This window comes from Quercus suber, unplaced genomic scaffold (genome assembly GCF_002906115.3).
Source record: "Quercus suber isolate HL8 unplaced genomic scaffold, Cork oak 2.0 scaffold_92, whole genome shotgun sequence".
In the NCBI taxonomy this organism is placed as follows: Eukaryota; Viridiplantae; Streptophyta; class Magnoliopsida; order Fagales; family Fagaceae; genus Quercus; species Quercus suber.
Window position 1 is genome coordinate 821,310 of NW_027069557.1, and position 16,963 is coordinate 838,272.

Genomic DNA, 16,963 nt, shown 5'->3' on the forward strand with positions numbered 1-16,963 from the left:
TCTTGCTTTTGAAGTGTATGGATTTTTAGCCACACATGTGGTCATTCTTTTGGAATTGGAGCAAATACTAAAAGACTTTTTGGACTCGAAAAACTAGAGAACACTTATCAAACTACTTGATTAGATAGAAAGAAAATATAAAAGGGAGAAAGAGAGAATGAGAAAATAATCATAGATTTAAATACATATCAGTTGGTTACAAGTGGTGTAATTTTTTGTTAATAAAGAAGAAAAGTGCAGGAAAAAAGATTTTTTTTTTAGAGAATTTTAACCTATGGCGTTTGTTCCTGATGATAGCTCTTTATCACCAGACCAAGACACCAATCAATTTTTGGTGTAGGCAGGAATTGAACTCTAGATCTTTTATACAACCATCAGAGACTTTATCAGTAAAATTAACTGGAACTCACCAAGAAAAAAGAGTTCATTCTACCATTAATAGTAAAGTAAGTTAGAGTCCAAAGAGAAGGTTTGTTTACTTTTTAACAAATGAGTAATTTTAGGAGTAGTGCTACTGACAAAACATTTAGGCAATAAAATCTAGATGGCAAGTTGTTAGAAGTATGTAAAAAAGTTATGTCAGTTATAAGTTTTTTTTTTTTTTTTTTTTATAGAATATTAAGTATTTTTAACACACAAACACGGGGAGAGATAGATGGCAAGTTGTTAGAAGTATGTAAAAAAGTTATGTCAGTTATAAGTTTTTTTTTTTTTTTTTTTTATAGAATATTAAGTATTTTTAACACACAAACACGGGGAGAGAAGAGAAGGTTTTAAAAAAAAAAAAATTATAATGGTGTATATCCAAAAGGGTTTACGTCAGTTATAAGTTTAGATAAAAAGTCAATTACAACTTGTCATTTAACCTTTATTGTAAAAATATTGTGAAAATAATACTAATGTGATCATATTTCAAGTTTATTTCAATTGGGTTTAAACAAAATTTAGAGTCAGAGTGTTCAAAATTTTATTTTAAGGGTTAAAACAAAAACAAAAAATTAAAAATTTTATATATAATTTTTTTTTTTTTGGGCCAAGCCTGGCCATAGAGCCGCCCCTGGTTGAAACTCTTTAAACATACACACACACCTCGGTATACATTGCACTACTACACAGACATAATGTTTTTTTGTTTTTGTTATCCACACACCGGTATACATTGCACTACTACTACATAGACATAATGTAGGTTTTATTTTATTTTTTTTGTTTTTTGTTTATTTTTTTTGTTTTTTTGAGAAACTAGTTTTACTTTCTTGTCCAGCAAAATTTGCACTACTACATAGACATAATGTAGGTTTTATTTTTGTTTTTGTTTTTTGTTTTTTGTTTTTCGAGAAACTAGTTTTACTTTCTTATCCAGCAAAAATTACGGTTTATTATTAGTATTATGCGGTTCCTATTATTTTAGTATTTTTTATTTTTATTTTAGAGGACTCTATTTTAATACTCTTGTCTTAGAAGTACTACCATTTTAATACTTGATTGACTACTAGCCATGAATGGTGAAAGCCAATATTCTGAATACCGTTTTGGACCTCATACTTCTCCTCTAAGCTCATCTTACGTTATCAATATCATCATTATAGGATGGGTAAATTACAAATTACACCTCTAAAGTTTTGGGGGTATTTGGACTTAAGACCTTGAAGTTTCAAAATTTGAATTTTACCCCCTGAAGTTTGGGGGTGTTTGGATTTTATATCCTAACATTTCAAATTTTGGATTTTTTTTCTCCTAAACTTATGGGTGTTTGGATTATACTCCATAAAATTTGAGGATATTTGAGTTTTACACCTTAAAGTTTTATAATTTAAGAGTATAATATCCAAATACTCCCAAACTTTAGGGAGTAAAATCCAAATTCTAAAATGTCATTATGTAAAATCCAAATGCTCCCAAACTTCAGGGGGTAAAATTCAAATTCTGAAATTTCAGGATGTAAAATCCAAACATCTCCAAACTTTAGGAGTGTATAGGATAAAAAAAAAATTAGAAAAATTAGTACTAAAGTTAAACCCAATTTTTATTTTTTAAATTTTGAGAGAGAGAGAGAGAGAGAGAGAGAGAGAGAGAGAGAGAGATTGGTATAGATTGATTGGTTGGAGGAGGAGAAGGGTGCAACTTGATTTCACTACAAAAAAAGAGGGCTATAGCTGCATTTGAAAAACGCAGCTATAGACCCTAAAAACGCAGCTATAGCCTATAGCTGCGTTTTTATAGCTGCGTTTCCAAACACAGCCTATCCGGCGTGACTATAGGCCCCCTGCGGGACCTAGAGCTGCGTTTTTATAAACGCAGCTCCAGATCGGGACCTAAAGCTGCGTTTTACGCCCCCTAGAGTTGCGTTTTTCCACAACCCATAAGCAGAATCCTATAGCTGCATTTTTGTAAAAAACGCAGCTATAGACCCTCTTTGGGCTGCGTTTAACCACATTTTAAACGCAGCCCAAAGTAGGTCTATAGCTGCGTTTTTTACAAAAACCCAGCTATAGTTGTCAGCTTATGGGTTGTTAAAAAACGCGGCTATAGGGGTATAAAACGCAGCTATAGGTAATAATTTTTTTTTTCCTGCATAGCCACATCCCTGCCCAAAACAAGACCTGTAATTCCTGCCACCACTCAACAGATGCAACCAGTTGGAACCAACAAAACAAATTGCCAACACTCAACAATTCCCAACACTACAAAAATAAAGGTCTTATTTTCCTCTCCCTTCATAAAGTCCACATCATACAAAAAAGAGTAAAATTCCATGAAGAATCATTACTATGACATCCAAACAAAACTTTCCATCATAGGAACACATCAATGACCTTCACAGGTCTCACCCTATAAACCCCAAATTACTATGACATCCAAACAAACCTGAAATCCAACAAAGAATAAATCAATAACCTCCACAGGCATTACCTTGTAAGCCCCAAATAAAGAAAATGCATCAGACCGCGACATTACTTAAATTAATTAGTTCTGAACAAAGATTGATGTTTAATCCATATTAGGTTCAACCCCAAACCTTAAGTTCACATTTAGGTCTAACTTCTCACCTTAACGTTAAGGTTTGTGCCCTCCTAGAAAACTAAAATTTCATAAATTATAACAAGCATTATATCAAATTTCACTTCAATGCTTAGACAAAGTGCCATAGCCCCCCAAACAAGTGGAGCTTTTGAGCTTCCCACTTTGCTGAGCAACAAATCACTACTTGCATCCTATACTACAAAACCCTTACACAAAAAGCATAGAAAAAGGAAGAAATACCAAAGCAAAGTTGACAATCTAGACATCCATCTGGGCCAGAAAATAAATAAAATCAAAACCAATACATGATGCACACAGCGGCACAAGCCATTATACTAGATGATCTACACATCCCTATGAGAAGAAACCAAATAAGCCCAAAGCATTATGCACCCAACTTCCACAGTTCCTCATAATCCTCAAACCAAATCATAAACACTAAAGCACTTGAGTATCCAGAAGCCATTCAATAAATTCAATATGCACACAAACACATGGCACAAATTAACTTTAAATTGAAAAGCTCATGTTGCAAAGGACAATTCATAATCAAAAACAAAGATATAATAATTTTTTAACAAATACAAGTTAATTAAGTGTCCACAATTAACTGGCAAGGATCCTAAATAAGGCCCTCATGTCAGCAAAGCAATACAAATGCTTGCCATAGAGTTCCACTTATTGATTATATACATATATATAAGAAATTTTATTGAGAAAAGACTACAATCATGATCAAGGACACAAAGGAGACAAAATAATTACAAAAAAAGAATTATGAGCTCCACTTATTGATGTGATCAATCATAGATTGATGTTTGGCTAAATAGTTATGGGATGTGATCAATCATAGATTGATGTTTCATTGAAACTTGAAACCACATTAAGTAGCAACAATGTTAGGATGAAATGACCCGGGATAAAATTATTCAGATGGGCCATAAAGAAATGTCAAAGAGTTGCGGGCATAAACAAAGTCATTATAGAAAGGATACTCCTAAGGATTTGGAAAATTCTTTGAAAAGTATTAGACATTGTGGTTTTATGGTCTAAAGGTTTTGAACCTTGTAGTTTCTGCCAGGCCCCATGAGAAGCAAAAATTGCTTTTCACTAACTGGAGAAGTGGTCAATGCAACACTCTTTTATTGCATTGGATTCCAACTGTAATTAGGGACAAAGCCACACAAGGGCCCAATGGAGCCTGGCCCATGAGTTTCAGATTTTTTTTTTTCCTATAGGTATATTAGGCCCTAAATCTACTTGGGTGCAGAGAAAACAAACTTTGTCCCCTTCCATTCAAAATCTAACTAGTCAACACTAGAGGTAAAAGATATTCATAATAACTAATAAGGCTGAGTTCTCTCTTTCTTTTTGTCTATTTATTATTTTTTGGGAAACATGCAGCAACCTTATACGTATATTTGAAGGTGTTTTAATAATAACTTATTAAATTGTATTTTTAAAACAACATTCCATATCTTTAGGCTCTTACTGTCTAAAGTTTGCAGGCTGCATAAAGACAAGAAGCTTTGGCTTTAACTAAGGCTCTTGTCACAACACAAAGAAAGAGGAGGTATGTTGGGTGTACCTTAGGTGGGCCTTCCAAAGCATTCATGCAATATAACCTGGCATTATCAACCAGTTGGCAGTACGTTAGAAATGCATTTGCAAATCTCTTGTGGGATTTTAATTGTGAATTTACTCTTACAGCTCTTCTACACATGATAATCAATTAGTTAATATTTACTTTAGGTATATTTCATATATTGTTTTATGCTTGCTATAAGACAATGATACCTATAAGACAATGTTTAAAGTACAATAACTTATTATCAAACCATTAACAAAAACCAGAATCTTCTAAAAAAAAAAAAAAAATCTTAACAATAATTTATACGATATTACAGTAAATAAAATGCATCACATACTAACCAGGCCATACTCATTAAAACCCATCAGCCATCACATTTATACACTTCAATAATAATATCAGGCCATACTCATTAAAAGAGTTTATTGCCATATCAGGCTCCATTGCAAAGCAACACTGTCACCATTTTGGAAGTTAGGAGTTTACCTGCTCTGAGTATTCAGCAATACTGTCACCATATGACCTGGCTATTGCCTCTGTTTTCTCTTTGATACCAATATCCAACGGATAGAAAAACCTCTACTTTACTAGCAAGTTAAAAACAAGAATAATGTAGAGCACTTGGTTGCAATTAAACCACTGTAATTGATACATAAAAGAATTTGTAATAAACTTACATCTGCCATTTGCAGGCAACACTATCCTATTTAGGATGTAGTATATAAGGAAAAGAATTATAAAAAGTTTACTAAGATATATTGGCACAGAAGGAGCACATCAAGATATCCTTTTTAATTTCTCATAATCTCATATCAGCAATAATAAAAAAAATTTCGTTGATAGTTTACTAAGATTTACGATGCACTGCAAGAACAAATAAAAAGTATCAGAACCTTCCAAAAAGGGACCCCATGAACTAGTGCAAACAATATGGTCATAAAGAATGAGTGAGCAATTCAGGCAGCTGATTTGATCCAGATATAAACAATTTAACTGTAAAATATCTACACCACTCTGCCCCTTATTTCAATTTGTCTTTAGAAAATCATTTTTTTATTTCATATTATGAAGTCCAATAGTTTATGAATTAAAAAGAACTCAAGCTCACCCAATAACAGCCTATCTATAAGACCCCTTGAAATTCAAGAGAGAGAGATGTTGAGTAAATGTACACTCACCATTCCTAAAGAAAGGTTGACCTGTTGGCTTTTTCTTAGCAAAGTATGCTGCAAGTTGAAGGTCACCAAGCTCCACACTACCGGTATTTGCTACTCCGTCCAACAAAACTACTGAACATAGGGAGAATGGGAACAAAAATAATCATGAAGTGCATAGGGAGAATGGGAACAAAAATAATCATGAAGTGGCAACTATAACAAGTAGTTAAAGCACGAAGAACATATATCTTAACAAAACCCACTCATGCAAATAAGGTAATTTACATCAGGTACCCCCGAATGAAGGACATACCAATTCTTTTCCAGACAGCCAAAAATTGAGCACAGTGTTTGCTCCCAAATGAAAACAACTGATCCAATGTCAACGAACATTCACTAAGAGTTAGTATCTATCTATTAACTACTGCCAGAAACATGAGAATTCATCCGCAAAAAAAGAAATAGGTCTAGATTCATTTTTACATATAAAAATGGTGATTTATCAACGAATAAGCCAGAAAAAACCCTAAATGTGAGAAGAAGAGTCAAATCGATTAGTACATAGCAAATGACGAATGTGAAATGACGGCATATTTTCATAAGTACCTGGACAAAATGACGGCGTCGAGGCTGTTGAGGATCCAGATGGCTCCGATGCTGCAACCACCGCTGCCGCCGCTTCGGCCATGGTGATCGAAGTGAGAGAGAGTGACGGCTTCGGCCATGGTGAGGAGGATCGGTGGTAGAGAGGGGTGGGTTGAAGGTGAGGGTTTGGGAGTCAAAGGGAGAGAGTGAGAAAGAAGGTGAGAGATCGGGTTAGAGATCAGAGAGTAGTTTAGGGTTTTTTTTTTTTTTTTTTTTTTTTTTACAGCTCTGGAAAATATTGAAAAAAAAAGATCCCCAGATGGGTCTAAAAGTCCAGTATTGGAGCTGCGTTTTAAAAAAAACGCAGCTCAAAACAATACCCTGGAGCTGCGTTTTTTAAAAACGCAGCTCAAACATACCCTGAAGCTGCGTTTTCTAAAAACGCAGCTCAAAACAATACCCTGGAGCTGCGTTTTTCAAAAACGCAGCTCAAACAGTACCCTGAAGCTGCGTTTTTGAAAAAACGCAGCTCCAAAACGCAGCCCTGAAGCGCGTTTTTTGTAGTGATACTAGTCGCTAACCCGTGCGATGCACGGGATTGTTAAATAAAAGGACAATTAACCAACATCACGTTAAGGTAAAAGAATTAGTGAGAGATTGATTTACCTACTAAGAATTTAAAAGAAAAAAAGATTGATATAATAAAATCTAAGAAATTTAGAAATAGAAAATTGGGTTAATAATATGCATATTATAGAAATATTTTTATAAAATGTTAATACCATATATATATATATGCTTATATTGTCAATGTCTTACTGCACTGAAACCTACAAAGTAATTTACAATTCTTAAATTAATAAATCAAAATTCCCAAAAGTTATATATATACACACACTCAAAACTGATATAAACTACAAAGATAAAAACAAATCTTATTTAATCGTAGTAATAACAATATAAACAATTCAAAACATGGAACATTATCAAATTTATAACACATAATTCCATTATCTTTTACGTTGAATCCAAACAAATAATTAATTGAAATTAATCCAAACAAATAATTAATCAACCAAAAATCAAAGCTTTAATTAAGAAAACAAAAAATCACATGAATCCAAATAAAAATTCTCAATAAAGCAAAAACATATAAGGTAAAGAATTAAAATCGACCTACTAAGACGCAAATACCAAAAACCCCAAAACTTAAAGCTTCCAAATTTTATAGAATCCCCTAATTCTACTTCAAAACCAAACAAAACCCTTCAAATTCAAAAAATTCATATATAATATACCAAATAAAAATTTACCACACCTTAGGTTGGAAGACATGGGTTGCAGCTTTAATTTTTCTCCAAAAAATAGAGATGCTTCATCTGCCATATACAATATAAAATAATTATTAGAAATTTCAACCCAAAAACCAAACCCACAAAAACACTATCAAAATATAGAGATTAACCCAAATAGAATAGTAACTGAGTCTGTTGTTTCTCAAAAAAAAAAAAAAAAAAAAAAAACAGTGAGTATGTTGCTCTTAAAGATGCATGTACATGTCTACTAATTAAGGCATAGGTGTCCATTGCTTCATTATATAGAACTTAATTAAAGATATACTTCTTTAATTTTTTGATAAAAATTTTGAATGGGTTAAATTTAGAAAAAAAAAAAATTATATAGAAGATGTTTAGTTAGAAGGGGACTCCCTTTCAATATATATATGAGGTCTAGGAAATACGTTTGCACATAATGACTAGTCTTTTGACTCTTTTCCATCCTTTTCCTACTACAAAGGGTTTAAACCCTTCTGTTTTCGTTGTAATATACTAATATTTACGCTAAAACTAGCATGAGACCATATGACTAACAAGTTGAAATAGAACGCATTATGCTAACCATTGCCAATGCCAACACAATAGGGCTCATCTTTTTTGGGTCTGAGAGAGAGAGAGAGAGAGAAGGATTTCTCTTTTTATTTGTAAGGACCTAATATATTTTTAAGGGAATACACTAAAGTTTAAGGGCAAATTTTGGCTACAAACTTAGTTGTAGCTTAAGGGAAAAAATTTAATTGTAAGGATTTCACTTTTTATTTGTAAGGACCTAATATATTTTTAAGGGAATATACTAAAGTTTAAGGGCAAATTTTGGCTACAAACTTAGTTGTAGCTTAAGGTTAACACTCTTACTAAATAAATTAACATGGCAACATATTTTGAAAATATAAGTTGAATTGCATATTCTTTATGTTCTTAAAACATATCAAATTTCATATCAATCAGATTTTATTTACTATTCTATCCATAAACTTATCTTTTATATATAATTTTAAATTACAAAAACTCGAAATTTAAATATTTGATTGATGACATAACTATTGATCTTTGATTTTCTTGAAATTTTGTAAGCATGGAAGATATATGAAGTAAATGTAATCTGATTGTGGATTTATCAAAATTCATATCCAATTAAAAAAATAATTAAGTGGAATAGTAGTCTTAGTCTACAACTAAGTTTATGATCAAACTTTATACAGAGTTTAATTATGTTAGGCCTAAAAAAAGTGTAGGGTGAAAAAAAAAATCTTGTAAGGGAAAAAAAATCATAAAATTTAAAAAATTTATACATAATAATTATTTTTTTTCCATGTCAGGGTGGTCCTGTGATCATCCTACCTTTAATGTGGAGTTATCCCTGTCTGGGAATACGAAATAATTTACGTTAATGGGAATTTATTCTTGGAATTTTATTTGTGAGTTCATGATAAGGTTGTGACTCAAGTTCAAGAATATGCAAGGATACCAAGATTGGTTTCCTATCCTAGTTCGAAGGCATTATACATGTACTTATTGATGCACCAGTAACCCTAGTTGATAGTTGTGGGGATAAAAGCCCAAATTCATATATTGGGCTTTAGGCCCCATTTAAGGATATGAGTATGTCTGAGGAGGAGTAAAGGATTGGAAAAGGCCCCATAATGAAGAATCACGTAAGGAAAGGGTGAAGGAGTATAGTTCGAGGAGTATATCGTCCTTGGACTTGAAGAATATCGATCAAGTAAATACCTGGGCAGTTTGGATAACCTTCCAGGAATTTCCAGCGATAAGGATGAACCTCATGCACGTATAAAGATGATAGAAATAGAGAAATATCTAAAGGAAAAGCTACTACCATCGCATTTAATGCACTGTAGCAACTTTTCTGGCCGCATTTATGTGGAGAAGACCCCTAAACTAGGGGTGTCCAGAGTACTTGAAGACCCGTCGGAACCGATCAGCCCGATCGGAACTGACCCGTCACGGCCGGACCGACATCTCCGACGGGTCGGTGACGGGTCCCAAACTTCAGAACCCAACCCCAGCGGGTCGAGTGGCGGTTTCTTCCTCAAAAACCCGATCTACCCGACCCGCCCGACAAAACCTCAGAGAGAAGGCCGAAATCCGGCAATGTATGGGCTTCTCAGATCCGATCCGGCCACGTTTGGCCTTCTTTTACTCAAATCAACTCAAATCCTCACTCAATATGCTTAAATCCGGCGAATCTATCCCAGATCTACTCAAACTCGGCCAAACTCCGGTAAGCTCGACTGTAACTCAGCCAAATCTCATTAGATTTCGTCCAAATCTCAGCCAGATTTCCATTGATACGAAGAAATATCAACCAAATCTCGTTAGATCCGGCCAGATCTGACGAGATCCGGCCAGATTTCGGCCAAAATCCGGCGAAATCACAAAACCCGAAACCGACCGATTATTACCGAAACCTGATACGACCCGAATCGGTTGATCTAAAACTTCTCACGGGTCGGTTGCGGGTCGAAATTTTCCCCACCCGAGAAGGTCGGGTCGAGTCCGGGTTGGGCACAAACCCGACCCGTGAACACCCCTACCCTAAACAGTGCAATCTCAACTGCCACCACTTATGGAGAACTAGAGAAAATACCTGATATGACATGTATTCAAGTAAATGCATAGATGAAGAACAAGTGTACGATGAAGATAGTTTAAAATAAAACTATATAAATGTAAGAGACCTCTCAGAGGGGGGGTCGAAAAAAGAAGAAAAATTTACCGTAGCTCCAAGAGTGACCTTAGCCATTCGAACTATAATTTGTCTCCTCGGACCTAAATTTATTCAAGTTCCCAGCATTTTAGTACTTGTTCATTTATTGAAATCTTGATTAACTGTTGTTGAGTTCACAATCAGCCTAGTTCTTTTGCACACTCTCCATAAATTCATTGTATTGGGCTTAGTAGGCTCATATCCCATCTCTTTTGGGCTTGGGCCACAAATCTTGACCCTACAATAGTAAAAGCCTTAAAAAGTGGAATTTAATTTTTTTTTTTCATCTATTCTCCCCCAATTAATGTGAGTCTCCTAGGGTCAATTAATTTTGAGTGTTGGGAAACCTGTATCAAAACCTTATTCATGTAATTAAATTGTAAATTTTAGTGTCTAAATGCGTGTATTGAAGATCTGCATTAAAATATTGAATACACAAGAAATTATCTCAAAATTTGGCCCTTGAAAACCTTTTAATATTACTGAGGGCCTGCTATTTGTCTTTGCAAGTGATATATATTTTTTATTGTTATTTCTGGAGTTGTTATGCATTCTTTCTTCATTGGCCCTAGATATCGAACTAGTAACAAAATTTTGGTTCTATTGAGTTTAATAAATACAAAGTCGTACTAAAGCCAATGATAATACAAAATGAAAATGCCGTATGTACGATGGATAAATATGAACATTAAATAAATAAACTACACAAACAATTTTATTAGACTTCTTCACAAAAAGAAAAGAAAAGAAAAAAAATCAGTGGACTGATATCGCATTTGTAGCTGTTTGAATTAACTAAATGCTTGTAAATTTTTTTTTAATATCTAAAAATACATGCTTTTGAATATGAACAATGGCAAGAGGTCAATAAATTTAATTGATATAGTGATTTAACCTAATTCCCTAAAGAGGAGGTACTATTAATAACAATCTCTCACAAATCATTATTTGGATATTGTTAAAAAATGTTTTACCCTTGATTTCTTCTAATCCAAATTAGCCAACTTGATTAATTAAATCAATTATGCAATGGATTCTAATTTAGTGAACAATGGGCACAACCATAGCATGATTAAATAATGTAGCAAAAAATAAATTTGATACATAGATATGGTGGTTACGAAAGGAGACAGTGATCAGAAAAACCCTTTGTGGGTTTGTCGAATGCCACCTAATGGAAGAATTTAAAATAGTAGAGTGGAAGTACAACAATAAAAATAAAACTTGATCCTAGAAATTCTATCTATAGTAGGATTTACTCATGTGACCACACACACTCCAACATGATTGAACTCTTCTACCTTATGAATCTTTACAATGCACAAAGACCCAATCCGTGTCAAACACTACAATACAACTTGATTGAAGAAGGTTTATGCTGCAACTTCAGTTTGAAAACCTCAAGATCTTTCAATACGATGTTGGAGACGATTCTCAAAACAAAACACTTAGTGCACACAGTTGCAATAGTATCTCTCCTTCTCTTTATGTTTTCCCTATCATTATGATGACCTAAGATCAATGAACTTCTCTACTTTCTGGAACCCTATGGCACAAATCCAAGGGCCAATTTTATCATGGGGCTAAATCTGAGAACTCAATTTTGTTGTGGTTTGACCAATCGATTGGTGTTGAGGAATGAATCAATCTATAATGAGCCTCAGTCAATGGAGTTGCAGTTATGGCAGCTAGTAGACATGATTGTTTCTTAAAAACTTCTTCAGAATTTTCTTGTGTCTTGAAATGTGATCTCGTTAAGTGATTTTCTTGAAATGTGATCTTCAATCACTTAACAAGACACTAAATACTTACAACTAAAGTTGCATTTGCACATATTTTGAGAATAGTTTGCCAACATTCATGGACACATAACATTAACAATTTTCCCTTTGACAATCCATAAAATACCTAAAACATAAGGAAAACTTGACAGATTAATTATATAATATCTTGTAATCTATATTTCTTCTAACCACACTTTATTAGCCTAGCTAGACTTTTGTCCATTTGGCAATTTTATGTCTTGATTTTGAATTAACCAATCTCAGTTACTTTAAGGAATGAGATCTTACTAACAAAGGAGTTGTCAATTTATTAACACTACATATTCACTAAAAATTATACAATTACAAGGAAATAACAGCAATGTACTAGATTCTCCAAAAAGAAAAATACAAATACAAATACAAATGTACTAAAATTTTTAGAAGGAAGTTAAATATGTACTAATGAACTAAGTTATTGCGTCTAAAGAAGTTGTACTAACCTTCTATATTGTGTTATTATGTAGGTTTTCTACTATTTTAAAAACCGGATCGAACTGACTGGTTGAGTGAAAAATTAGTCCCAAAATTGGTCCGATCAAAATTGGGAATTGGTTTCTTTTTCGGTTCTTTGACTGTTCCAATGATTAAACCATGTGGTTTTCAACATATATTTCTAAATTTCTTTGGTGTACTCTAAAATTTTCCAAATCAAGATTTATATTCACCTATTTAGATTCGCTCCCAACACATGTATTTGCAAGTACTGTGTAGGTATAGCTTAGGGCCAATTCCATGATTGACTAACAAAAACTCTCCAAATATTAGTTGAACAAGTTCAAGACTATGTGTAAATGGAAGGCTCAAAGCAATTTGTGACGATATTTCTCTATTGATCTTAACTTTGGCATTTGTAACTTTTGTTGGAAGTACATAAGGGCAACCAATATGTTGCTATCGTGATCCTTCTGTTGTAGGAGCACAAGAGCCTTATGGTGAAATCCATTAATTGTTCCTCCACAACGCAAATAGGTTTCATTATAGCCTTGACATTTGCAAAAGCATATAAAATGTATGAATAAATTATTTTAATGTATTGATAATAAGTACCGGAGGTCATTCGAATTTCAATGTTTTGGTTGGTTTGCTACATCTCTTTCTCTCTCCTATTTTCTAGTAACTAGAATCATGTTTTGCAAATAGCCTCTTGGATCATTGACATTGTAAGCTCAAATAAATACTGGAGGTCATTTGAGTCCTCTCCCTCCCCTTTTTTGGTAAGCTCAAATAAGTAAATAAATAATTAATTAAAAAAATGATAATAAATAGAAACCCCATAGTCATGTTTTATTTTTGGCATTTGTCGACATCCGATTCCTCATATGAGTTCTAGGAAATACGTTTGCACATAATGGCTAGTCTTTCTACAAAGAAAAGGATCCATTCCTCTCTATGTTTCACTGCAAATAGATCCATTCCTCTCTATTTAATTTAAAACTAGGATGAGACCATATGACTACCAAGTTGAAATAAAAAGCGGTATCCTAACCATTGCCAAAACAATCACAGAGTTCATCTTTTTTGGGTCTTTTTGGGGGGTGGGGTGGGGGGGAGAGAGATATTATCTGGTGCAAATTCATGATTATCAAGGGCCCAGCATGAGAGATACAGAGAGCGAAGGGGAGCCAAGAAAGACTTAGCCAATAGCCGAGCAAAAGCATATTGCTTGCACAGAAAATTTCGGTAAGTCATCCCTGGCTCAACTCCACTCTCTTATCTCTTCAAGCAAGACACAGACAAATTTCACTGATCTTCTCTTCTATATACCAGTTTCATGTCTTTCTTTATTTTAAATCCTTCGGCGTAATTGACATATATATAGGCAGAGATATATCCTTTGGAGTTGCACATTGTATTATTGATTGGTTGGAATAGAATCTGGAAGATGACCGTGTGATGGGAATGTTGGGATATGATGCGTCAACGGGAATTTGTTCTTAGGATGATAGTCATAATAGGATTTTGATACAAACTTACACGTCTCAGGGACGCACCCAAGATTTCAAATTAGGAGGCCGGAGAAAAGCAAAAAAAAAAAAAAACTTCAAATATGTATCCATATATTATTAACAAACTATCAATCAATACAAATATACAAAATAATTATTTCTTAATATATTAAGATGTAATCTTCTAATCTTCTATTAATAAAAACAAAAGGCACAAAATACTATTGTTTCTTAATACATTACCTATGAAAATGGAACTCGACACTATGAATTTATTATGCACTACTAACAAACTCTTTTCCTAACTTTACCATTTTTATTCCTTGAAACTTAAAAGTTGAATCAACGTTCCCTTTTCTGTTACTTGTCTTTATTATTGCCTGTTTTAGGGTGTTTCTAGATTCTTAAATATATATATATATATATATATATAATAATTGCTACTTTTGCCAAATGCCTTGTAACTTAATTGGCACCTCCCCATAGACAAAGTGCTTGGGTCTTTAGGAGAGAAAGAGTTTAAGTTACGGGGTTAACAGCAAATTGTAATTATTTCTCAAAAAAAAATTGTTACTTTTATATAAAATAATGAATTTAATTTTATTTTTTTTAGAAATCTTAAATAAGGTGGGATTTAAAAAAAATATTTATTTATAATCTTATTCACATTTTACATAAGATTTTTAACTTACTATTTACTTATGGCAATCTTGTAAATAAAGAAGAATATATTATTATTTTTTAAGTAGGAAGTTTTCTTAATCTCTCCACTGCTCAACACGTGTATTACTTTTACCATCAGATCTCTTTTCTCTATTTTCACAACCAAATTTCTTCCTCACAGTCTTTCACAAAGGAAGCAATGCCAGGATCTCAAATTAATTCTTTACTCAAATATTCTTTCATACTTTTAGTCTTCATCATTTGACCGTGAATTTTTTTTTTTTTTTGGATGAACCAAAAAAAATGGGTAGGGAGGGCGACCAACGTGGCAATCTTATCTGGCATGATCATAGTAGCACCCTACTCGCTGGGTCCGGGCCTTGCTAGGGTGTAGGGAGAGGTGGTGAGTCATAGCTTCCCAACCCCACGAGGAACACTAATTTGACCATGAATTTGAGCACTCCCCTTTTCTCCTTCTCAGCATCTTCTTCTTCACGTCCTTCGTGCTACAATAAGACAAAGATCAAAGAATGCCATAAGTAAATAGTAAGTTTGCCCAAGTTTCGACTCGCTGAAGAAGGAAAAATCTCAATACGGGCGAAAAATGAAGAAATTGACCGGAACAAATGAAATGGGCTGAAATGGGTCTTGCGTGGCGGCGTGAACTGTGAAGGCTGGAGCAACGAAGTTGGGTTGGGCTGATCGAGCAATCGGCAGGAAGATGGGTCTCCCGTGGCGGCGTGGGCGTGAGTGCCTCTTGGTCTATCTCGCAGGAATTAATTTAGTTTCTCTGTCTCGACTATTCTCTATTTTTCTTTTTCTTTTTTCATTTGTTTTTTCATTTTCTTTTTACTTAATAAAATTTGGATTTTTTTTTTTTTTAAGATTTGCATGGGCTAGATTAATGGTTCATGATTTTCGAGGGGCCCTACAATATAAGGAGGTGTCAAGTAAGTATATATATATATATATATATATATATATGTATATTTACTGAAAATTTACCTACTAATGGTTTTTTTTTGGGGCCACGGGGGCTTAGGCCTCCTTGGGCCCCACCTGGGTCTGTCCCTGTCTCAATGGCTAATATGTTGGTTTTTTGATCTAATTCTTTTGCACTCATTTCTAGAATTTATGTGCCTTCAGATAAGAGGGTCCCAAATAATAATTGACTATGAGAAAAAAAATTCCCATATATGTTCTTTACATATTTAACCTCCTTGAATTCGACTCTAACGTACCTTATGATATTGTGTTACTCTGGCATGGTTTAATAGAACATTTTTGTTGATTTAATTAGTGCAAATGGCGTGCTTGTTTCTCACGTTGGATTCTAGAGTCCACAAAAACAACATTTCTTGGAAACTTTAGGAGAAATAACAAAAACAAGCATTGGCTCAAATTCACTCACTTTCTTCTCATGCATTGCTCCTAGCCTTCCCCATGCACTTCTCATTCAAAATTTTGATAGGTGGTTGTGAGAATAGAGTTATGGGACAGTGGTGGTTTTAGGAATTTTTTTAAAAAGAGAACTTAATATGTTGACAAAAAAAAAAAAAAACGATGCAAATACATAAATTTTTACAATTTCCTTCTACGAGTTTTTATTTTTATTTTTTATTTCAAAATTGTTGAATTATAGTCTCATTATCAATGTTGCAAGCTACACATTTTTCAAAATTTTAGCTCAATAAAATTTTTATTTAGACTTTTTCTTTTGTTTGTAAGGACCTAATATATTGCTAAGGGGATGTACTAAAGTTTAAGGGCAAATTTTGGCTACAAACTTAGTTGTAGCTTAAGGCTAACACTCTCAGTAAACAAATTAACATGATTATATATTTTGAAAATATAAGTTGAATTGCATGTTTTTTATGTTTTCAAAACACATGTCAAATTTCATGTCAATCAGATTTTATTTATTACTTGATCCATAAACTTATTTTTTATGTATAATTTTAGACTACAAAAACTCGAAATTTAAACAATTGATTGATGACATAGCTATTGATTTTTTATTTTCTTGAAAGTTTGTAAGTATGACATATATAAGAAGAAAATGTAATCAAATTGTGGATTTGTCAAAATTTACATTCAATAAAAAAA

The 16,963-nt window shown here is 33.3% G+C and overlaps 1 long non-coding RNA gene across 1 annotated transcript; it reads right to left on the reverse strand.

Annotated features, from left to right (window-relative positions):
- Positions 1-2,666: 2,666 nt before the first annotated feature.
- Positions 2,667-6,629, reverse strand: LOC136067954 (uncharacterized). Its single transcript, XR_010629351.1, has 3 exons — positions 6,379-6,629; positions 6,086-6,143; positions 2,667-5,904 (listed from the first exon to the last, which is right to left on the reverse strand). It is a non-coding gene; the product is annotated as an uncharacterized LOC136067954 (long non-coding RNA).
- Between the last annotated feature and the right edge of the window lie 10,334 nt (positions 6,630-16,963).